Below are 26,631 nucleotides of genomic sequence, written 5' to 3' on the forward strand. Positions count from 1 at the left end.
CCAAACCCCATTTGCTCAACACAAACAGTACAACGATTGGATTTATTTATTTCCGTTTCTCCTGTTCGACTATTTTAATCCTTCGATTTTTTTTCCGATACACCCAAACACCACCTTATGTGACATAACCTGGTCCCACAAGAGCATGCCTATCCCGAGTGCTGCTGAAATCATGGCCACCACATTGCCGACGATGACGGAACTGTGAAGGCCAAGTGTTAAAAATCCCCTACTTCTGACACTCGTTTCCAGAGCACTGGCAGGGGCCCGAAGTGCTACATATTCGGAAGAGCTTTCCGGTGAAGGCTTTTGTTTTCTCCCCTAGTACTCACTTGGCCTACAGAAGTTCGATTCCGATCATTTGCAGTGGTGTGTAGTGGTGACCATGCAGGAGGGGAGAGAAGGAAAAAATCAAACATTATTGTACTCCTATAGATAGAATGTCACGTCACCCAGCCCGCAACGAAGGACCGTTTCAGTGCGGAGCAGGTTCAATGTGGAAGACAAAATTGTGCCAGATTTCACTGGGTCACGTGATGCTCGAGTGTAGGAAACAATTCGATTCGATTCAACAAGGCTTCAGCTTTGGTTGCTGGCTTGCTGCTGGTGTGCGGAGCATGTAACAAGAAAGTCCTGGGTCGTTGGTTCCGATGAGGAAGAAACTCTTGTTTTACAAGCAATAAAAGTTGTTCTGAGTAGGGTGGAGCAGATGCACCGTTACAAGAACAAGCTCCCACAGAGCAATAATCGAAAACACGTTGTTGGGTAGCAGATTCTTGCTGAAAAAATGGACTGTTTTATTGCATAGAATGCATACTTTGAGCTTTGATTGTGGTAAATTTAATTCCTTTGTTCTTCATCTTTGGACAGGCTACTCTTTGAACATAGAGGATATTTGTGACCTACGATAATCAGACTGTCAATTTGAACCAAAACTTAATTCCTCCGGCATTAAACCAGCAGCAACATGAAAAATCAACAGCGTTTAAAATGTTCCACTAAAGATAAGAATATGTACGTGGTTCAGATTTCCATTTTCCCGTGTGCTTTATTGAAAAGCACCCCCGCACTCAAAAATGGCCACACACACCGCGGTGTCAACTTGAGCTGGCATGGGTGAATAGCATGAGGACGCCGAAAGATCGAGAAACAGAAAATTATGTAAGCAAGTGTATGTGCAACAATCCTGATGAACCGAAAGAACTTTCATCGTGCACTTATTCATTCTGCACGTTCTCACACACTTGTTATGGATGCGCCGCAACTTTTAACATTGCTCTTGCCCAACGAGAACCGTAACTCATGTGAAGTGTGGCATACGAGCCACTTTTTGGGTCGTTCTTTACCTTTTAGTATCTCGGATACAGAGCCATTAGGGCTTCTGAAGAACAGTCCTCAGTTCGTGGAGGAGTGCCATTGTTAATTTTGTGCAATATGCACCCGGTCTCGTGATGGATAGCTAGCTCCCAGCAAACTGGCAGTTTAGGAAAATCAGCGAAAAGGGCACCCACCGTGTGCCAGATCCGTACCTTACCGTGAGAGCAGTCAACCAAATTTTCACCCACTCTAGTCCTGTCATCAACAGAGTCTGTCCGCTTCCGACTGTTCCCTATCTCAAAACGGATAATCACATAGGTCATGGTAAATAAATAAAAACACTTCCCCCGGTTGGTGACAAGTTACGCGAGTTCCCTCCCTCCGGTTTGTTCAGCACAGCAAAAACACTGTGTGCATATTCAGTACGTGCTCTGTGGGGGGACAATAATCCGTTTTATCTCACGCAAGCCAAAGCCTTCCTTCCTGCCGACAAAGGAGCGGCGCTTATACAAATTTATTAATATTCAACCGTCGAAGCTGTGAGTGCCGTGCGCTACCGAGCAGCAGCAGCAGCCTCGCAACTCGCAACGACCGCAGTTATGACCAGCTTCCAGATAGCTTCGATTCTTCTATAAACAATTTCGCCTTAGTTCTGTCCGCGAGTTACTGGTTGCCAGCCAGCGTTTTGCTTTGTGTCGCATGGTTCTTCTGCTCTTTTTTGCGGGATGATGAACAATTTCCCTTTAGCGAACCGGCACTACCAGCTTTAGTTTACCGGGTACCTACGGGGTATAATTGCTTTAAAAGTGGCACCGTTTTCGCTCTAAGTTTCGCAGAAAATAGTTTCAACCGATCGAGTTCCAGCGGTGTGAACACTTGAAACCGACGGACGCTCGGTAAACTATCAACTGGCAATTAATTTTTAATTGCCATCATTAATACATCAAACGTGTTTCGAGTTTATCTGTCGCTGGATGGACACGGGGACAGGTCACGTGGGTTGTTCCCATCTGCGCTTCAATGGCTTTGAAAACGGTGCTTCCGTGTATCTAAGTGGCGCCGCATGATGATTGGAATGTCGATTCCAGTATCAATCGGTGCATTTTTTTCTTCTCATCAACAGTGACGAAGCCTACGGTAATCAGTTCAATTCAATACTTGAAACGATTTTCTCAGATTATTTTCGGTCTTTATTAGTTCTTTAGTTTATCGGTACCGGTTTTGTGTTAAGAGCACATAACTACTTTCACTATTTACTTTTCGCCTTCGGCTCATCAGTGCATCAGCAGTTTATATTGAACTACTGAAGCCACCCTAACGGTTCAATATAAGCCGCTGAGCAGACGTAAAGTTACGTGCTATTAGCAAAACACTTAAAAAAGTGATTGAGATTGCCAAATTAAATGGACAGTCGTAAAAAAAATAAAACTCATACGTTAACTTTGTTTTATAATAGATTAGTTTATTTTCATGGACGACCAGAAATTTGAGATCAATTTTTTAGTCCTAAAAAGATCGACTTATCAAATTGTTTCAGGGATATTAAACAATATTGATACCTTTCTCTGGACTGCGGAAGCTCGGCTAAACTTATGAAATTAGTGCTTGCGAAAAACTCCGTTCAATACTAATGGTGGTATCAGGAATAAGCTTTATTTATATAAAAAAACTAGCTGATTTACCCGGCATTGCTCGGAAATGTTTCGTGAAGGCAAGACCGAAAAAAAATTTTGAAATTGTCCTCCCTATTGATACTCTGATTGTAATGAAACACAAGCTAGACGACAACCCGATTGAACAATACTCCGTTTATGTTCAGATTGCGTATAATCAGTGTCTCATCTCAGATCTCACAATAAACATAATTTCCATGGTATTCTCGACAAATTGGGTCAGTTTTATATTGAACCCTTTTGTTCGAAACATTTAAAACACCTTTCTCTCTATAAATACCTTCTTAGTAACCTCCGAGTTTCATATGTATATGTGCTTGTAATGAAATTCCGTGCTTCCTCGTCACATTCGATCTACAATACCTTTGGCTTCCTTGGCTTTAAACACTTGCTACTCCCTTCTATTTATAATTTTTTTTGATATAATTATTTACACGTAATTGCTCAAAGTTTCCATCTGATAACGATTATTTTATAACGAAAGGCTATTTAACATCATAACTGCATTCGTATTATAGAATAACTTTTTTATATCATTTATTTTACCCCGGCTTTAACAATTTTGGTCGTTTTTCGGGGAGGAAAACCTGTAGAATAACGGTTCAGTTCATACAAATGTTGTTGTAAACTTATTTCCACCACCTTGAGTCGACAGTTTTCTCAATTTACATAATAAAATGCACATTGATTGTATGATTTCGTCAATTCAGATCAATGTTAATAATACTTATTCCACCTCCCTCTTGTGAATATTTTTGTGAACCTCACTTAGTTGCTAGAAATATACTGTACTCGTGAAGAAGTACCAATTTTTCGTAAAACCCGATCAATTTTCTCTTACACTTTCCATGTTCGGGACACTTGCGGCACTCTCTCACCCTCAGAATAACCTTATAATCTATTTTGATTTACCTCCTTTTTTGTCAGTGAATTTACTATAGATCTCCTTCATGATTACCCTGAGTAGTGTAGAAAGTATCTGAGCTTTTCAAAAAATATCGATTCCCACCTTTGGTACATGTGCCAAACTTGGTGGTGATTCGATAAGTTGTTTCGTAGTTATGCTGAGACTTGAATACACTCTCGTTCATAAACAGATAAAGATTATTTTCCCTTAGTTCTTTGAATTTCCCGGCAAAATGGAACCAGCTCCTTTGAAATTATTTAAATAAAATTGCGTTGCACTCGAATTAACAACAGCAATACTATCTACTACGACCTTGAAATTCTTGCCACTCTCTTGTCTTACAAAAAATGGAATGTCTAAATGTCGATTCTCTTCAAATTACATAAATTTTCGTCATTGACCCCCTCCCCCCATTTTAAGGACACTTGCTACACACTATCCCCCCTGAAAATGTACTAATGATCATCTCTGAAGAGCAAGAAGTACATGTGCCAAATTTGATAGCAATCCGTGCAGTAGTTCCAGAGTTATGCCGTTACAAACATTTCAACCCCTTTTTAGAGGGACGTACTACATCCACTTCATACGAATACCCTTATAATCATATCTAAGTTGCGCAAAAAGTATCTATGGTCTTCAAAAAGTATCGATTCTCGTCAAATTAAATAAATTTTTTCATGACTACTTACTACGCTCCCTCCCCATAAAAATACCCTTACAACTATCTTTGAACAGCAAAAATCTTCTATGCCAAGTGTGATAGCAATCCGTTCAGTAGTTTCGGAATTATGTCATTACAAACATTATACCCTCCTTTTTAATTGAACTTTCTACATCCATCTCCTATTAAATCATATCTACGATATGCAAAATGTTTCTAAGATCTTCAAAATATATCGATTTTAGTTAAGTTATATGTATTTTTTCATGATCCCTCCTTGTTAGTGACACTTGCTACGCTCCCTCCCCCATAAAAATACGCTTATGACCATCTCTGAAGAGTAAGAAGTATATGTGCCTAGTTTGATAGCAATACGTTCAGTAATTTCGGAGTTATGCCATTACAAACAGTACACCCCCCTTTTTAAAGGCACTTGCTACATCCACACCCCATATAATAATATCTAATATTTGCAAAATGTTTCTACGGTCTTAAAAAAGTATCGGTTCTCGTCAAATTAGACAAATTATTTCATGACCCCCCTTGTTATGAACACTTACTACGCTCTCTTTCCTGTCAAAATATCCTTATGACCTTTTTAGAAGAGCAAGAAGTATCTGTACCAAGTTTGGTGGCAATCCGTTCAGTAGTTTCGAACGTATGCCGTTTTAAACATTACACCCCTCTTTTTAAAGGCACTTGCTACATCCACCCCCCGTATAGTCATATCTAAGGTATGCAAAATGTTTCTATGGTCTTTAGAACGTATCGATTTTTGTCAAGTTATATGAATTTTCCATGAGCCCCCCTTGTTTATGACACTTGCTACGCTCCCTCCCCTATAATAATACTCCCCAAAACCATCTCTGAAATGCAAGAAGTACCTGTGCCAAGTTTGGTGGCTATCCGTTCAGTAGTTCCGAAGATATGGCGTTACAAACATACAAACTTACATCCATTTTTATATATTTATATATATATATATATATATATATATATATATATATATATATATATATATATATATATATATATATATATATATATATATATATATATATATATATATATATATATATATATATATATATATATATATATATATATATATATATATATATATATATATATATATATATATATATATATATATATATATATATATATATATATATATATATATATATATATATAGATAAGCATATCTGCTCTTTATCATCAAAAATGGTGCACAGATTAAAAAAAGTCTTGTGATTTTACATCTTAGAAGATAAATGGATAAATAAATGGAGCGTCGTATTTCACACAAATTTATATTCAAGAACGTGTGAAATTGTGTGATTTGAAAATTACATGGCTTGAAATCGAATGAAATAAAAAAAAACCAAAAGCAACGAGCGACTTGAGCCGAGAAACATTAGATCACAAAGCACTCCAGTTAATCGACTGAGCCACAGAAGCACATAATGAATGTCTAATAAATGATTGATACATATAAATCCATACAGCGGCAATTGCAATTAACACTCGGATCCTGTAAAATTCTGTACGAATGGAATATTGCGTCATTTGACACGCAGTTATAAATTGTATCGTTTGTAGAATTATGTCCCCTGTAAAATTCAAAATTTTATCTGTGTGGAGCTAACGCGAGCAAAAATACAACAATCTTTATAAGTACACTGAGGTCATTTTTACGCGATTTTGTAAGCAAAACTGCTTCACGTGGCGGGCGAAGTCTCTCGATTTTTGTTACATTGATTTCCGAAGTAATGCGGTTTTTTTACACGGGTTTCCGAAGTTACGCGTTTTCTAAGTAAAAAAATACTCGATTGACAACATCAGCTCTCGACGTTTCATGAAATAAGAAATAAGACATTTTAAATAAAAAAAACTTACGATTTCGAGGGTCCCATGTCGATTTTCGTCAACTAACTTTTGAAGGCAGCTATGAAGTATGAAGTGAGCAGTGAAACATTTGATTTGAACGAGCCTCAATTGTTAGTTAGTTTTGTTGGTATGACATCTGCCAAACACGCCGAATTACAACCAACATAGGATAAAGATGATTCTAGTCAAATGCAAATAGCAGTAATGTAAAATGTTGCATACCAAACAATTTCTAAATGTTTAAAAGCTATGGGTAAGGTTCAAAGGGGTGGAAAATGGGTGCCACATGAATTGTATGTAAGACACGCCGAAAACTGAAAAACAGAAATTTTGCTTCAAAAACACGAAAGAAAATCAGTGTTGCGCCGGATAACAACTTTAACATCTAGCGATGAAAAATGGATTTATTTTTTTTCAGAATCCCAAACAAAAAACCTGATACACTGATGATGAATAAATCAAGTATTCGAAATACTTTGCTGTGATGTTACGTTTATTAAAAATTTTCAAAGTTTTGTTGTGTATAGTGACGTGAATATAGTAGAATAAAAGGGTGTTAAAACATTAGGATAATGACTGAAAAAACTCTCACTTCACTCCGGTAAACTTGGATACACCATTCGACTTACTTCGTTTGACAGCTACTATTGATTCACACTCCCAGATCGAAAAATATAATGAAATAAATACACTGAGGTAATTTTTTTACGCGGGGGATACGTACTGCGTGAAAAAAACGCGTAACTTTAGGTATCCGCGAAATTTCGGAAAATCGCAGAACTTCAGTAACGCGCATAAAAAACCGCAAAACTAAAATAATTTTGTTTGATGCCAAATGTCCTAGAAATGCATAAAACGTCCAGATCTGGTGTAAATTTTTTTTTATCGAAAATTTTCTGTGTGAGATAGTTGACTTAAAAAATGTCGAGATAATACCATATCTCGACATTTCATGCATTTCTAAGACAAAACAAGATAACCAGAAAACTTTGAAAAATTCGCGTAAAGACTGTCCCAGAAAGTACGGACGCAACCAACAACCGCTGCCATTTTGCAATGGTTCAGAATCTGTCAATTTTTATGGCTGCGTCCTGTTGTTTACACTTTTCTCTAATCACTTGTGCAGTTGTTTATTCGTTTTCATTAGTTTGTTTCGAAATGCGTGGACTTTCAGCAGAACAACGTCGAAAAATTGTGTACAAATGGTGCACAGAACGCGGACTGTCACTGAAAAAGATAGCAAAAATGTAAGGAGTTATTGCATTAAGCCGTGCGAAATGCAATCAGGAATCTCGGTGAGGATAACACCTTTGAGGATAAACCGAAAACGGGTCGAAAAAAAGGTCCTGCTAACCCTCAGTGGGATAAACGAAAAATGCGTTTGAATGATTCATTCTTTTTTCATCAATACGCGTTTGATTGAATTCAATTCATTGACAATATAACCAACGCATGGATGCTGGATGTAAATGACATATCCGATAAAATGCAGTTTTTTGCTCCGCTGCTCTTCCTCATAATATGTTGTAATGAGAATAGCAAAAGGAATGCATTATCACACCAATTAGGAAGTGATTTTTTGATTGCTGGCCATTTTTTTTATTTCAATTGAATGAATTTCCATAATCAGTTTTTTGAGATCGATTTGTTGGTCCTAAAAAGTGCCGATTTATTGAATTTCTTAGATGATTGAAAATGTTGAACTTTTACTCGAAAACAACCCGATTACCAAAGTTTCGGGTCGGGTTCGGGCCGGCTACGGGTAATGATTTTTAGTTTTTTTTTATTGTGTACGGGTTGGGTTTGGAAGAAAATCTATTCTCAGGTTCGGGTCGTGTACGGATAAAATTTTTTTATTTCGATCGGGTACGGGTCGGATTCGGATTTAAGAAATCGCTTACCAGACCATCGCTAGTGGAAATCCGTAGATATATTTCGTGATTCATATTATTTTCGGGTCATGATAAGCGTACAGAGGTAATTCTCAAATTAAAGTAAAGACAGGGCACTACCTTCCGAGGAGAAACTTCACCTTCTGTTTCAACAGATTTCACAACCTCTTTGTAAGTTTACAGAATAATTGCATGAGTACTGTTACGGTTCTACTAATACTAAGATTCCCTCCAGATCAGAACACGAACATACAACGACTGGCTTGCTTATTGCATACTCTAATCTGCCGTCCTGAAATAATTCTAATATGCTCTGTTATGTTGTTGCTGTATTTCGATAATTTCTGCGCAATCGTTGATGGTTTTAAGTTTTATGCTTGGAAACCGGTGGTGGTACAATCGGCATGTGACTGTTTGGTTTTCGTAGGTTACTAGCGATTTCTGTAGGTTACGCGTGTATGCACAACACGAACGCAATTTCAGTTCGGTAAATTCGAATCCAGTGCATCTTACTTCTGTGTTACGTTAAAACAAATCTCTTGAATGAAAAAATGTAGTTTTTTCAACAGTTTAATTTCAGAATTGTAGATGAATGTAGGAGCTCGGATGTGTGTTACTAGACTCACCATAATATATCGCAAGGAACTAACTTTCCGCTCGTTTTTTGCCTACAGTTTAGCTGATAACTGGCTTGCAGGATTTCTAGTAACCGAATATATTCGGGATTATTTTTTCAAAACAGCTGCGAAAAGCTCGCTAGAACGAAACATTTAGCATTGTGCCTACGTTTGATAAACATTATTTAGAATTATCGATTTTTTCATAATTTATTTTAATATATATTTTTCCTTTTCTATTTTCAGATGTACGTACGGAAGAGGACAACTTCTAATTTGGTGACAGATTTTTACTAATTACCTTATATTTGAGATTTCAACCTTTTTTAATCAATTTTATTCGAATGAATATGACTTTTGTTTAATTATTTGAAATATAATGTTCCCTATCAACCGTGGGGAACATTGCAAGATGGACACATGCAGGGTAAAACTTCTTCTAAAAAGCACCCGACGACCGAACAGGTTAAAACCGTGTTTAAATAAATTACATTAACAGTAATAATTCTTCTAACAAAAACATTTTTTCGTTCAAACCAAATTTCTCAATAGAAAGGTAATAGAATTGCTGAAAAAAAAACAACTTTTGATCGGAATTCCGGAGACCCCTAGTGTTTCATACCATTCGACTGAGGTCGACGAGATCGAAAAATCTTTGTGTGTGTGCACAGTTTTCGTCCCATAATTTCTTCGAAGATGGCTGAACCGAGTTTAACAAGCTCGTATGTAGTCTACTTTTGGGTAGTGAATCAAGTTCAAAAGTCAAGTGGCTGTCACGTCCGGTTCCAGTGATATAAAGACATAAGTGACGTAACCGACAAAACGCATTTGTTTTCTCTCTACTCGATTTTCTCCGGAAGATGGCTCCGATCATAACAAGCTTTGGCACAAGTTCAATTGTATTATTTCACAAGTTCAATTGTATTATTTCTAATACCTTTGGATTCGGGAATGTGTACTCACGTCGCATATTCGACAACGTTCGCGTTGAGTCACGCTTTTCTGACCTAATCGAAACAATCTGAATGAGTTCGTGTTAAAAATCAGCCCAAATTCGTGTCAGAAATTATCCTAACGAAAAACCGAAATTTTCAATGATGCTATTCGAATGATAAAAGGAAGGCATTATCACACACCTAGTAGTGTTTAAGAAAAGTTTTTTTTGTATAGAAAACTAAATAATTAGTTGTGATTTTAAATTTGTTGCTCAATTTTTTTTTTAAATTTGTTTTAGTACTTCGTTAAGTTCATATTAAGATTTGAAGCACCAAACATTTTCAAAATTACCGTAATTAGTTAAAAAACTATCCACTAGGTTTCAAGTTTATTGGGTAGGGGTGCTTCGTTAACTCTATATAAACTTAGTGAAGTACTCACAAAAAATCTTTAAAAAAATTAGTACAAAATTAAAAATTACCGTAACTAATTAGCAACTTACTCGCAACAAATTATTCACCTATTCACGTTATCATCGGCGAGATGTTCCTCGCTAAGTTCTTGTTCATAACTGTGTATACTTCGTTTTTCGAAAATTCATCAACACTATCATTTGAAAGGGTAAGGGGATAAACAGTTTCGGAAAATCGTTTTTTTACATTTTCTTGTAGAATAACATTTCAAAAATATTGTGTCACAATTTCAAATCAATTGAGTGATTCAGTGTAAGTTACCAAAAATATTTTTTTGCTCACTTTTTGAGAAAAATGTGTTTTTCTGAAAACCAATTTTTTGAAGTCCGTGAACACGATCCTGCAAAATCTACTGAACCGATTCTTTTCAAACTTGGAACATACTTTCTTGGTATAAAATTTGTCTATTTTCATATTATGGTAGTTTTTCATCTAAAAATTGGGAGAAAATTTAGCGAAAGATCGCGTTTTTTGCTTAAATATGTCACGAACGGGAGCGGAATATATCGCCAAAAGCCATTTCGCCGAAAGTCGTTTCGCCGAATGCCATTTCGCCGAAAGTCGTTTCGCCGAATAGGTCATTTCGCCGAAAGAGTCATTTCGCCGAAAGGGTCATTTCGCCGAAAGGGTAATTTTGCCGAAAGGGTAATTTCGCCGAAAGGGTCATATCTCCTGCATGTTATGACTCCTGCATAACTGATGTGGCGCAGCCACATAACCGACGCCAGCTGAGTCGGCCGCCAACCCGCCGTCGGAAGCGGCGGCCTCTTGCATACAAACCTGTAACCGCCTCGTTTGCCCGCTCTACTCAAAGCTAGGTTTCTTTGCTTTAGTTAGGTCGTTAACGCTATCATCTTTCGTTTGTCTTTAATTTAAATCAATTATAATTACGATTTCAGGATTCGGCGAAATTACCCTTTCGGCGAAATGGCTTTCGGCGAAATGGCATTCGGCGAAAAGGCATTCGGCGAAGTGACCCATTCGGCGAAATAACTCTTTCGGCGAAAAGGCTTTCGGTGAAACGGCTTTCGGCGAAATGATCCTGATCCGTCACGAACTGTTGAAAAATAAAAAAAATAACTTGAAAACGAAGGAGGGGGGAGGAATAACTCGTACTTTGAGTAAATTTAGGAACATTTTTGATTTCAGATAATTCTACGCCGAGTTATCGTGTTTACCGCGCAACCTGATTCTCAAAAGAGGTTTTGGGTTACCACCCTATTTTCCAATATTAATATATAGAACTACGGAAATTAAATTATTCTTTAAATGATGCTTTATATTGTTAAAAGCTTGAATAAATTTGCTTGAGCTGTTTCTCCGTTAAAAATTAAAAAAAAAGTTTTTTTTTTATTCAAATTATCCCTTACTTCCCCCTTAAGAAATCAATCAACTTGTATTCAGATGTATCCTAAACGCAAACTTTTAAACAATATTGAATTAGTAACCTTTACCATCACGAGATGGTGTAAACTGTGATGTCTTTTTCGATTTGTATGGAATTCCCAGGAGAGATCAATATTGATACATAAAATATTTGAATGCACTGAATTACCTATGTTAAATCTCATCCAAATCAAGAATAGTTTTCGAGGACGTGTTTGTTTTGTAAAATGAAGTTTACATTTAGTGTTCGACCCCCTCAAGTAGAAGGTAAAATAGAATGCATTTCTTTCTTCTGATCATGCCTATATGAGCCTGCCTAGGCTAGCTTTTCCGTTCTAAATTTATAACTGATTCAATCTAGAATACCTATCCGTCGTTCCATTTCATATCTTTCGTCTCTCTCAGTTAATGCTTGCCGAAAAGAACCAAACAAAATCGATATAGTAGACATTATGCGGCAATTAAAACCAAATAACAGAACATAATTTTGTTTATAATTTTATTCAAAAATTTTATCAAAGAAAGTTTACGGTTTTCGAAAGATAATCTAGATCAATTTAGGAAAAACGAAGTATTCAAAAAGGCTTTTTGTGACAAAGTCTAAAAATTTGGACTGTTAAGAACTGATAAATCAAAGGCGAACAGTACAATAAAAGAAACAAGTTTTTTTTATCACAGTTCGCTTTCACATCTCATCCAAGTCAGTCGATAAAACGAAACCGCTTACGTTCGGGACGGAAGAAACCAAGTACAGTATTGTGTAGTGAACAATAGAACGACCTCGAAATGAGTCAACCAAACGAACAATCAGATGGCCACATGTCAATATTGCCAGAAAGCTGTTCACTATGGGGAGCCATGTGAAAAACTGAACAAGAAGACGTCTGCAGCAACGGACAACAGTGCTCCCTCCAGACCAACCCCAACAAACACCAGTACATCGGAGACAGCCATCAACAGCTATGAAGCTTGCTCTTCAACGAAACCAGTTGTTCCATATGCAGAACAAGGTACGCCAGTTACAGCACCACCCAACCTCCAGAGAAATATAAGCAATAACGATCGTTGCGCCAACAACAGTGACACCGAATCAATGGACGGGAGCGTGAATAGCGAACCACTGCTTCCCCTTCATTCGCTGGATAGCAATGGAAACGCCTCTCCGCCAAGAAAGAAGATAACAACGAGATCCAGCAATAAAAAAATTTCTTTATTTTTGTTATACGGCCACGTTAAGCCGAAGAACGATTGAGCCGAAATAAAAGTTTTATAAATAAAACAAGTTTTTTTATATCTTAAAATATGGAAGTTATGAAAGGTGATAGGTAAAAATGGTATTCGAGTCCTAAGTTCATTTAAGTTTGATTTCCAGTCATCTAATATTGCACAGGTTTCCCTGATAGGACACGTCAATGACCAAAGGGCCGAAGAACTTTTTAAAAACCAACCGCGCGATGAATAATGCAATCAATGTTGTTTTTCAAAGCACCGATTGCATCTCACGTGGTACCCCGCGAGTCTAGCGGAACACTCAAAACTGTCAAAACAAGCTACACCTTATCTGATCCCAGACTACATCCCCCTGGGCTGTCGTCGATGGGTGAACCTGGCTGCAATGCTAAAACAATGTTGCTTTTCATTATCTATTACCGAACCCAACGACCAATAGAGATGATCGATCCCGATCTGCCGCCGCCACCATCCTCTCCACTCCACTCCACTAATGTGTTACAGTCGTAGCAGCAGCACAGGAATCGATTATTATCGGACTAATGTGCCGCACATTAGCAGAGTTAAATGCACAAGGCGGGTCTCTGTTTTCTATGTCGAGCACGGACACATCACCGAGTACTTGACTGTCTACTAGCTCTGCCGGGCCGGATAGTGATGGAACTTCCATAATGGCGATAATGCAGACCGCGTCGCGGAATCCGGGAGCCCCCCCCTGCATGATGTAGGTCAGGGTCTCAATTATGTGCTATTCATCATGATGAGGAGTTTAATTTTAGCGCTCGAATAGTTTTGTGGTGTGAACGAGAATGCATCACACCGCCGTTGATTTTGCGCTCTATATTTACTATTTGCATTGCATCTCGACCGACTGAAGCGAGAATAAGAAGATTGGTGATGGTTACTAGCTGCTGCTGCTGCTGCTGCCGCTACTACTGACTTTGCCGGGAGTGGGTGTATTGTTCAGTAATTGAAAGCGCGCAGCTTTTCTGTGAAAAGGCAACTTTTTCACCACTACTTGCGCTGGAAAAACGACGAATGAATAGAGAATGAAATTTGTTTTCGTCTGTTGAATGCTTCAACTGTAGCACTGTTCAGTGGTTTACTTTTGCACAGATTTTTTTTTTATTTTGTAGAACGGTGAACGATGATGAATAGTAAGGATTCAAAGTGTGCTACTCATTACAGGAAAGTGTGTCATAATCAATTTCGTACTCGGGTGCATTTAACTGAAAACCTACTGGGCTTCTTCCTTCTACTACTAATATTAGAATATCATTTCATGCACAGTGCAGTTAGCATTCTTAAGAAACACTCTCCCTCCACGAATAAAACAACCGCAAAGAGGAGTACGTGATCGTCCACGTTTTTGAAATCGCCACTCACAATTCCACAACAATGCAAATGAAATTTACGAATTTAGTTGTGAAAAATATTTCAACAATGTATCCCATTCCGTAATTACCATTTCGCTTACATTTTACGACCCACTAACAAATCCATTTCCCAGTGGAAGATCAGCGGAAATATTTGCATTTTTACGTCCTTTTTTTTGGTGCTTCTTCTGTTTCGCATTCGCATTTCGCTCGTTGGCAGTTGTTGTATATTATTTTACGGTTCGTGGGTCAAGTTCAAACCCATTTCGCTTCACTAGCGGACACCGGTTTTGGCTGCCGTTACGGAACGGCAGTGTTCATCTTTCCAACCTGACGCTGCAAATGTGAATGTGTTTGGTCAAGCACTAAGGAAGCAAGAGGGGGTTGTTGTGTTGTGGTGGTGGTGGTGGTGAGATGCGGACAGAAGCATAAATATTTCTGCATAAATAATATTACTACGTAGATGGAAAAAGACTACTGAGCACGGTTCCAAAAGACACCTCCGGCCTCTGAAGTTGATTAGATTAATGCCTACTGCGAGAGAGAGAGAGAGAGAGAGAGAGAGAGAAAAAGAATCGGAATGCTGCTAGCACTGCTGATATCGAATCGGAATAATGAATGTTTTCAGGGTGAAGAACTTTTAAATGTGTAAACTGTTGAAATATGCAATCATTAGAGGGTTACACAAAAAAAAACAAGATGAACTGACAAAATATTTCCGGTAACCAACAACAAACTGCGATTTATTTGAAGAAAATAATTGGTTCAACAGTAACTGTGACTACGACAAAGATCAATTGTGAGTGGCGATTTAAAAAACGTGGACGATCTGTACTTTTTGCGGTTGTTTTATTCGTGGAGGGAGAGTGTTTCGTAAGAATGCTAACTGCGTTGGGCATGGAATGATATTCTAATATTACCAGTAAAGGAAGAACAGTAGGTTGAAAGAAATTCTCGCAAATCAAAAAAATTAAATGAATTAAGTTGGTAGTTCTGTTTTTGCTCATCAAATTCCGATTAACTTAGGCTTATTTATTAGCTAATTGACTTTTTCGTTTCGACAAACATTTTCGGTGTAATTTTCGAGGTGATTTAAAGGACAAATCGCAGGTAGATTTTCTCGGAGATGCCACTTTTGAAAGTTTTCAATATTGGGAGTACAAATTAATTCGGTCATTGGGTCAAAAATGCATTTATTTCTAAATAAAAAGAATTTAAAGATTAATCAAAGTATCGTCCATCGTTAGTTACTACATTTTTCCAACTCTCAGGCAATTCTCGAATTTCATCTCGAAAAAACGTCCCGTCTTCTGAGGTGATCCAAGTTTGAAGCTAATTTTCGATTTCTGCGACAGAAGTAAACCGATGACCTGTCAGATCGTGCTTTTTCCAGATTCCATCGGAAAAACTAGTAATCAGAAGGGTCAATGTCGGGAGAATACGGTGAATGCGGCAAAATGTCCCACTTGAGCGTTTCCAAATATCTTTTGACGACTTTTGCGAAATGAGGCCGAGCGTTGTCATGTAGGAGAATAACTTTACCATGCCTTTGCTTGTATTCCGGCCGTTCTTCTCGTGATGCACGGCTCAAACGCATCAATTGCAGCTTGTACCGATCGACCGTTAAAGTATCGCCTGGTAGTAGCAGCTCGTAGCACACAACACCATTCTGGTACCAACAGATGCACAACATGACCTTCGAACCATGAATGTTCGGCTTTGATGTTGAGGTCGCTGGTAACAATTAACCGGGCATAGCGTAGTATTTTTTCTTCTTGGAGTTATCAAATAATATTCATTTTTCATCCCCAGTAACAATTCGATGTAAAAACCCTTTCTTTGTTGCCTTTGAATCAGTTGTTCGTAAGTGAAAAATCGTGTTTCAATTGCTCACGGTTTCAGTTCATAACGCACTCGATTTCCTAGGTTTTAAATCATTCCCATGGATTTTTATCGTGAAGAAACTGCTTGTTGAGTTACTTCCAATGATTCTGCAAGCTCCTCGTGCATTTGACTCTGATCTACATCGAGTAATACCTTGAACTGTTTGGCTTCCAATTTTTTTGGTAGGTTCTTTTTTCATCCATATTCACAACAGCCAAAGCCATCTTTTGAAATCGGACCGAACTAATTTGTACTCCCAATAGATTATTTGATAAATTCATAGTGCTGGCAGTGAACGGGGACGAAGAAAATCTTACAAATCGGCTCTTTTAGGGGTTATAAAAGTTTACAAAAGAGCTAGAGGAAATAATCAATCTTTGCAATATACATATCATAAATCAAAATAATCACTTTAATGATCCGTTCGCAGTGCCAACTCCGCATCAAATGAGCACAAATCCAAGTTCGCGACGTCTCTAATACATTCAATGACGGGCAACGCTCGCACGCAATGCAAAATAGAAGCATAGTATGGGTGTCGTTTCTAAAAATGCCGACCGAAAAAGATACGATTTCCTAATGAGTATTCTCGGTACAAGCACTCAGAATCTGCTCTAGTAGTTTATAATGAAATATTGTGTTGTTTCTGAAAGTTTTGCAATCCATCAAAAATAAAATCTATTTTTAAAATTTTTTTTAGTTGGTTAGACGTGAAGTTTACTGAACTCGTTGCTGTTGTAGAACGGTATTTACCAAGCCGAAGCGATTATCTTAATCACATTATACTTTTAAAACAATTACAGGGTTGTGTACAATGCACGACAGATTGCGGTGCAGTAATCAACCATTAACGAAATTATAAACATTATGGTACAGGTCACGATTCTAGGTTCTAGATACAAGGTATAATACTTTTTTCACAGAATATTTCCACCGATTCGTAAACAACTTTAGTGTGAATGTGTATTATTTTAGATAACACATGCGTTTTCATGAAGTACTATTTCTATTATTTGCTATATTTTCGTTGTGTGTTATCATATTTGATATTGGACTTATTATAATCGTATATTCTTTATTTAGCCCCGATTTTAACCTGTATTTGTTCGCCAGAGTTGATATCATACTTTATAAGAGTACAGTTTGAGTTTCAGCGAGCCAATATAATTCGTATTCACGTCAACCCGGTTATGTATCTGACATTACCCACCCGCCTTTTTCTATTCGCCTTCTATTTGCTCAGAAGTGGTTCAGGAGTTGATTCTAAAATACTTTTGGTTTCTCGAACGTTACCGAATAAGCAACGTAAGCGTTGAAATACGCTTTTGAGAATTACTCGAATCATTCTGGATAGATTCGAATGAATGTACCTATTTTTGAATGGGAAAAACAAAGTATGCAAAGTGTTTTTTTTTGTGAAAAAGTCTTCATGTACAGCAAATTTCATTAATATCTGTGAGGGTGCTGCCAAATCTGAATACGATTTAGCGCGAAATTTGTTTATTACACGGTATAAGATTGTACTGACATTAATAATCCTTTCAAGTCAGGACTCGAACTTACGACATTTGGCTTATTAGACTAACACCCTATACCCTGAACCAAAGACCCAGGCATCAGACGGTGCAGACAATCACTGAAAAAAACAAGATCGAAATCAAAATTCAAAGGCTTCTTCCGTTCAATCACACTGTTTCCTCGTGTGTTTCTCATGCAGTGTAGTTTAAGGCTGAGGCCAGTGTGTTTTAGGGCGTTTTAGAGGGCTATTTCCACGCTTCAAATCTGATCAGAAACGGCGACGAATATCAAAAAACCCAACTGACAATCTCTTAGAAAATGACTTCTATGACGAAAACAAAATTTACGATATTTGGATAAACCGTTTTCGCAAAGAAAACTGTTTGTTCGACAGACTTATGAGCTGTATCAAAGTAAACAGCATTCGTAAATACTATGAACTATGTAAATGATAGAAATCCAATTTCTACAAATGAACTACAATTTTTATTTGAAAATGATCTGTTCATATTAGACAGTTATTATAACAAATTAACTTTTAGTTTTCTTGCCAAAAACGGTTTAGTTTCATTACACTAACCGGTCAAACCCCAAACACTGATGTTTGGAAGTTTGCTAAGGCTACGTCTGTCGATTTGTGAGGATTCTACTGTCTTTTGGCACAAGATTGGTTCGTTTGCTCGGTATCATTCAACACGTTTCGAATTTAGTGACAAGATGTTAAATCCCAACAAAATAGAACTGATATTTAGTGCTTCCTCATAAATGACTTGAGACGCTTCTTAAAGCAATCTTTCGTGTAAACCGTACCGTTGATTGCTCCGGAAATGATAATGCGCGTATTTGACCGCATCCGCAAACCGCGTGTTAAATCAGAAACTTCTTCGCAAATTTTGATATTTTAATTTTTCAAACATACTCCGGAACATCAGACATAGTGTTTGTTACGAATGGTAACCTGCCCAGGAAGGTGGCGGATGTCGGTGTTGACGTAAGTTTCGTCGTGAATATCTTTGGAGAGTTTTTGGACTAGAGTTTTCGCATTGCACATTTGCCTTTCATTCCTGTTGCAGCTTTTTGCACCTTGTGAACATATAACCCAAACGCTTCCTGGTGTTTTGCATAAAACTAACTGATACTTGGACTTCTTAACAACATCTCGAATTGGCTTTTTTAACGGTTCTTGAAGTTTTGCTCTGAGCTTCACATGCTCTTCAAATGTTTTTATCCAAGTTTTTTTTGTCATCCATCAATGTTATTCGACAATTCTTCTGAATATTTTTGAAACCATCATTATTATTGGGAACCCTTACTTCACTTTGCTTTAAACCGCTTTTAATTTAATTCCAACATGTCTGCACGAATTATGCATTCTACACAGTTTCAGTCTGCCTTATCTTCAAATCTGCACGGAGATCATAGTTAAGATCACGACAGGCCACCGGTCGCTGCGTTCAACATTTCGACTAAACCCACGCCAAACGTGGGCCAGTTTTGCTATATTTGCACAGATTTTAGCGGCTACGCTAACCGACCAGTGATTGATAGGTTGATTGATGATGTGATTTATTCATTGAACTCCAACGTACTCGTGTAGGCCCACCTACGACACGTACACAACCCGGTGAATGGAATTGCAATTGCTGCCCTAACCGATTGGGTTGAGTAATGACTGTTTGACTTTGGACGGGTTGCGGGTTGCCCCCCCCCCCCCCCCAAGTGCATCGGCTGCGGAGAGCGTTCAGGAAGCGTGGGACACACGTCGATAGCGTTTCTTATCGGCATTGGAATGCGTCGGTTTCATGTTTGGGTTTGTACGAAACTTAGCGACACAGTAGAATTGTTTGAACAACGTTCGATAAGAACACAAGTTGCGTGTAATAAGTTTATCAAATATTTGTCTTGTACGATAATTGTCCATTAGAGGACCGTGCAGAGGAGTTTTGCGACGTGATTTATTTCGAGTAAGTAAAGTGATAAAACGGTTTAACCTATAAATTTGTTTATTTATGTAACATTACGACTTACAAGATGCGCTTGAACGGAGCTCATCTAAATTTACGTGTGATAGAAAATAAGACCGGCAAGTTTCACTATTTTTCACTTGTAGTATTCCACCATCAAGTGGTAGCTTTAAATTCAAGCACATATCACGAAATCGGGTTCAGGTTTATTGCTATTGAAATTCTTCGAATTGTGTTCGATCGATTGGCTTCAAACTGCTAATTGCCAATGTTTGCCAATTTCGTAGGTGTGATGAACTTCAGCTGAAGTCATAATCAATTAACACGTTATCATCTGGCACGATGCTTATTTTGCCAATTGCACTAATAAGGTATCGGTTTACATAGTGGTTGAAGCTTTCATGGTTTGAAGGAAATCTACACCTTGGACTTCTTCGTGAGTTTCTCGGAATTATCTGGAAAAAAATACAGTGGAAATTCAATGTCATGTGCTTAGCACAATTCTTACCGTATTGGCATAGTTTCCAATCAATTTGATAATTTTTTCATTAGTTTCAGATACTCTACATCTTTCTTCTTTAAGTTTTACAGAAAACATGCACAGTCTTTTGCTTGGGAACAGTTTATTTACAGTTTTTTGTTTGTTTTATACAATACTCAATGTTGTCCACATTATCAACATTTATTCCAAACGAACACTAAAGTATATTCTTAAAGGCACAAATCTACAGATATGTAGGGGAACGTATTGCCTGAGCCAATTTGTTATGACTAAGTGTTTTACCTTTATATTTCAATTTCGACAAGTCGTAACATTATCGAGCTTGTGTACATTCGTGCACTACCTGGACAGTTTTAGCAGGTGTTGTTTTAATTCAGTAGTCATTTGCCTATTTATGCGTACAGTGAACAAAAACAACAACGGCTATCTCAGTCTTACAAAATAAACGAATGTTGTTTACTGTCCGACGTTTCGGCCGTTGGTGTAGGTTTTTTTCAAGGAAAACTGGAAAATTTTATTGTATTACTTTGACAAAAACATAAAGCGTTGAACAAATAATACAATGTAAAAACTTACTAAAGTCTATCGTTTATAGTCAAAATGTCGATGTCTGAATTTTAGAACATGATTTAAGATACTACGAAAACAAATGGTCATTTACATAAATACTGAATCAAAAACAACTCTTACTATTGACTACACAAAAAATATTTTGTTTGCATAAATTACGTACAGTATCACAACTAACGACTATTCTGAAGCTTTCATCATGGTTTTCAAAAAAAAATGAGCTTATCGACGTTATTAAGTAACTGTGTAGAGTAAAGTAGTATTGGTGTTCATCGGAGAGTTGTCATTTCTTATCGTAAAAAATTCGTAAAAATTTTTAAACCGTAACATAAAAGGGCGAAAAAAATCCAAACAAACCTCAAAACTCCTCCATTCGATAGTCATTGTCAGTAGACGGTCAAACAAACTGATTTTGGCTATCCTGGTCGTATCGGATTTCGTATTAAAGTTGAACTTTACGGCTTAGTGGTTCTATGTGGAACTGCTAAGTTGCACCAGTAATTCAATTTGAAATGCCAATGCACTGATGAGTAAAGGACGAAACACAAGCCTTCAAATGAACTGTGCATCAAACTCGTCAACATAGTTGTCATTATTCTGGCTTTTTGGTGAATTGGTTTCTCGTGAAACCATTTATTTTTCGTTATCGACCAACATTTCGAATTTGTGCATTAGTTAGTCACAGCATTTTTCACAAGATACAATTCAAATGAAATTATTCTCACTCAGATGATTTGGCAGCGCGAGCACATTTGATAATAGATAGATAATATTATTTCCAAAATATTCAAAAGATCCAGATTTTCTCTACAGAAATCTATTCGTTTGAAAACTGGTTATTCCAGTTTCAGTATTGTGACTGGAAAGTTGTTCTGAGTTTTATTTACAAACTAGATGTTTCCGAAATCACGATTCCGGAATCTATACCATGAATTAAACTAAATTTTTACTACATTTTGTTAACAAGATTTGCGAAAGCAGAGGAACAATGAGCTCTCATCGTTTTTGTGCAAAGTAAGCAAACAGTTATATATTAGGCCATACAATGTTTTTATTTGTTTAAACTAATCAGTACGAACATCATTGAAAAAGTATATTAGATTGAGACAGTATATAGAAAGATGCAAAGAGATAGGGTGAATATAGATAAACGCAGTGAGATAAATAAAATAAAGAAATTAGAGATATAGAAATATAAAAACAAAAAGAAGAAACTGAAATACGGTGAAACGAAAGATGCAAGATATGGAGAGAAACGAAAATTATAGACAGAGAGAGAGATGAAAGCAATAGATAAACATATCAGATAAAATGACATAGGCAAAGATAATACCGAGATAAAAAGATATAAGAACGAGAATAAAAAGAATATAGAAATAATAAATGAGAAGAAAACTAAGAGCGATAAAAAAGAGAAAATATAAACAGGTAATGGTAGATAGAATTAATGAATAAAGAGAATTTAAAAAATGGTTGAGTAAAAACAAAAGTAACTTTATTTGGACATAAAATAGCTTTACTTTTTTAATTTGTTAACAGTTTTGAGTCAAACGTAGAAGATTGTTTTTCGCATCATCATGTAATTCAGGAACCGAAAGTCGGATCCGAATAAAATTCACGAGTTTCGTATTAAATACAAAAAATAATAATAAAATAAACGAGTTTTTTGTACAATATCTTTGATTTGAATCTAAATTTATTGAAATCGGTTTAGCTCAAAGGGTGAAAAATCGAAGTGAGCTTCAGTTTTTAGCACTGCAGCGAAGATTGTCCATTCCAGTTATCAATTTTAAACATTCATCTTTTTATAACATCGGTACAGGAGTGAATTCAAACCTAAATAAACTTCTGTGAGATAAGAAAAAATGTAAGTTCCATTTTAGAATTATTTTTTCACTATTTCCGGTACTTCCGGAACCGAATCTGGATTCTGGCCTTACTGAAGTACACTAAGGTCTTTTTTATGCGCTCTTTTTTATGCGGTTTTTTACGCGACTTTTTTTATGCGAATTTTCAGAGTTATGCGGTTTTTTTTATGCGAAGTTTAAGAGTTATGCGATTTTTTTATGCGAAGTTTCAGAGTTATGTGGTTTTCTATGGGGTACGTAATTTCGCATAAAAAAAGACTTCAGTTTTATATTATTTGGACATCTGTCAACAAGATCTTCAAACTAGAGAATTTTATTAACAAATAGCAAATCGCGGCTCATTACATGGTCTTTTATAAAAAAATACCCTTGAAATCAAAATGCTTACACTAATCACCCAGTACCTCTGGAATGGGAAGTCGTATCAAGATAAAATTCAGCAATTTTGTATGGAATTTTGATAATTTTCTTTCGATTCTGAATTTGTGAAAATCGATTCAGCCATCTCTGATAAAAGCTAGGTTATTTTCATTTTTTTGCGCGTATCACCCTGTAAGTCGGATTCGAACAAAATTCAGAGACTGTATAGAACCACAAGACCTTTCATTTGAACCTAAGTGTGTAAATCGATTCAGCCAGCTATAAGAAGGTGAAGTGTACAAAAATGTTAAATACTCTCACATATACATATAGGCATTTGCTGATCTCGACGAATTGACTCGGCCCTTCTGGCCTCGGTGCAAGGATGGATTTTCACAGTGATTGTAAAGGGTGATTTTTTAAGAGCTTGAGAACTTTTTTAAACAATAAAACGCATAAAATTTGCAAAATCTCATCGGTTCTTTATTTTAAACGTTAGATTGGTACATGACATTTACTTTTTGAAGATAATTTCATTTAAATGTTGACCGCGGCTGCGTCTTAGGTGGTCCATTCGGAAAATCCGCTTTTTTATCGACAAATTTTGTTCAGCGATGAGGCTCATTTCTGGTTGAATGGCTACGTAAATAAGCAAAATTGCCGCATTTGGAGTGAAGTGCAACCAGAAGCCGTTCAAGAACTGCCCATGCATCCCGAAAAATGCACTGTTTGGTGTGGTTTGTACGCTGGTGGAATCATTGGACCGTATTTTTTCAAAGATGCTGTTGGACGCAACGTTACAGTGAATGGCGATCGCTATCGTTCGATGCTAACAAACTTTTTGTTGCCAAAAATGGAAGAACTGAACTTGGTAGACATGTGGTTTCAACAAGATGGCGCTACATGCCACACAGCTCGCGATTCTATGGCCATTTTGAGGGAAAACTTCGGAGAACAATTCATCTCAAGAAATGGACCGGTAAGTTGGCCACCAAGATCATGCGATTTGACGCCTTTAGACTATTTTTTGTGGGGCTACGTCAAGTCTAAAGTCTACAGAAATAAGCCAGTAACTATTCCAGCTTTGGAAGACAACATTTCCGAAGAAATTCGGGCTATTCCGGCCGAAATGCTCGAAAAAGTTGCCCAAAATTGGACTTTCCGAATGGACCACCTAAGACGCAGCCGCGGTCAACATTTAAATGAAATTATCTTCAAAAAGTAAATGTCATGTACCAATCTAACGTTTAAAATAAAGAACCGATGAGATTTTGCAAATTTTATGCGTTTTATTGTTTAAAAAAGTTCTCAAGCTCTTAAAAAATCACCCTTTATAATCTTTCTATATGAGAAAGGCAAAATACAAGAAGAGTAGGAGCAGGAAGTAGGGGAGAGATAAAAAGTAAGACAAGAGACAGAGAAAGATAGAAATAAAGAAAAAAGTGAGATAAAAAACAGAAGGAGTGTAGATACAGAAAGATTTGATGGGGATTGAGATCGATTCGCAAATGATAAGAAATGCACTGAGTATAAAAGAGAGTAATAGAAACAAGAAAGGAGAAAGATTTAGAACAGTGATACAGGAAAATAAAGAGAGAAATAAGTTCAAAAACCCTTCTTAATCCACCTAATGGTGTGATAGTGCCTTTCTCTTGCCATTCAAATAGTCTCATTGAAACATTCATAAAATCCTTTCCTCGACACTTTTGTATTGTGAGCTGTGAAATAACCTAATAGTATCTTTCAAACGAGTCTAGTTGTTCTTCGGACCCAGGAATAATAGTCATTTGATTTTTAAACTTGATTATTGTCCCAACAGTAGTTTTTTAGTAATTCTAATACCTTTGTATAGAGAAAAGCAAAACGGAAAGAATGAGTAGATAGAATAACGGCAAAAGTAGATGAAGTAAAAAAAAAATAAAAACTTAAAAGGAACGAAAAAAAGAAACAGAAAACAAAAGAATAAACATAAAAATATAGTGAAGTTGATACTGAGCATAAACTTAACTTAATTTTAATAAATCGGAGTTAAAGTATTTTAAAAATAGTAACGCATTGGCGTCTCGTCCTCACGTACACTGCACAACCAATCAAATTGAAGGAATTAACTGCATCCCCATCTGCATTCAATTATTCTTTAGATTTTAGGTACCGAATATAAAATAATGAGCGATTTTGTCCACAGCACAATATGCACAAATTCACCCTAAGCTACTTGTGCCAAACGATCTTTTCATATCGCATTGCCGTAGCCAATACGCTGCGCTCTGAACTCGAGCAGTCAGTGTCTTTTCCCTGTGCATGAGTTACTGCACAGATTAAAGAAAAAGAATACTTAATTCAGCTATGAGATTTATTGTTCTCTTTGACACGTTAGGATCAGTGAAAACTTTAGTGGCTTATGCTTATAGCAGACGAAAACAAACTGCTGTTTCAATTGCAACGTCGAAGCGGTTTTATTGATGAAGTTATTGACAGATTTACTTCGACGAGCGCCGAATTCTTCTATTGTGTCGATAACACGAAATAATAGTTTAATAATAATAACACGATAACACGAAATTATAGTTTAATAAAATCTTCCCATCAAAAAGTATATCGTTATTTCAATGTATTGAAAAATACAAGTAATACCGCATAAGCAGTGCATAAACCGGAAATTGTGTCACGAGACTTCTCTGGAAAAACGATAGAATGAGATAGATAGAAAGAATGAATGGAGAAAATTTTTAAGAAATAAAATGAAAAAAAAACAAAAGAGGAAAAACAAACAGAGAAGTAGAGAGAGCTAGAAAAAAAGTTATAAATTTGGAAGCAAATGAGGTAGTGGAGTTGAGAGGAGTGGAACGATATGGAGGCGGAGACATGTTTGCAGATAAGAGAAAAATAAAAGGAATAGAAGTAGATAGAGTGAAAAGAGACATACAGCAAATTGAAGAAGAATGAACGAGAAAGCGGAGAGGAGAGACTAAAACGAGGAACAAATTTAGATAGGGGAATAAGAAAGTAGAGAAGAATTTAAAACAAGAGGTGGGTATGAAGATTGAGTCGCGAAGGATACAGTGAGTAGCTAGGTATGAAGCAGAGTGACACGAAAGAGTAAACCTGAGAAGAGAAAGATTAAGACAGGAGTACAACAATGGATTTCAAGAGAGATGTTAGTTCGGAAAATGTGGAAAGAACGAGGTAATAGAATAACGTCAAAAATAAGAAAAGAAAACAAAGCGTGCATAAAAGAGAGAAAAGAAACTAAACAAAATTAAGGAGCAAGACACTTTGCAAGCGTATGAATAATGTAAACAATGAGTGCGTAAAAACAAAATCCTGTGCTTTTAAGCTAATTTCATTCAATAAATCTTCCATATGGTTGAAAAACAAAACAAATCAGTTTATTTTGCTTAGAATTGCCATTCAAGAAAAGCGAAAATATTAGTCTAAAACTCTTCCGTTTTTCGTATAAGTGCTTTAACGACTGGTTATGGGTTATTTTATTGTGTTGAAAGGCTTTTCTCAGTCCAAAAAGTAAGGCAGACGATTTGTTTTAAAATTTGCCAACCGTTTCGGCCGTTTTTGATGACCTTTTTCAAGGGAAAACTACGGAGATAAG

Source organism: Malaya genurostris, chromosome 3 (genome assembly GCF_030247185.1).
Source record: "Malaya genurostris strain Urasoe2022 chromosome 3, Malgen_1.1, whole genome shotgun sequence".
NCBI classification, from domain to species: domain Eukaryota; kingdom Metazoa; phylum Arthropoda; class Insecta; order Diptera; family Culicidae; genus Malaya; species Malaya genurostris.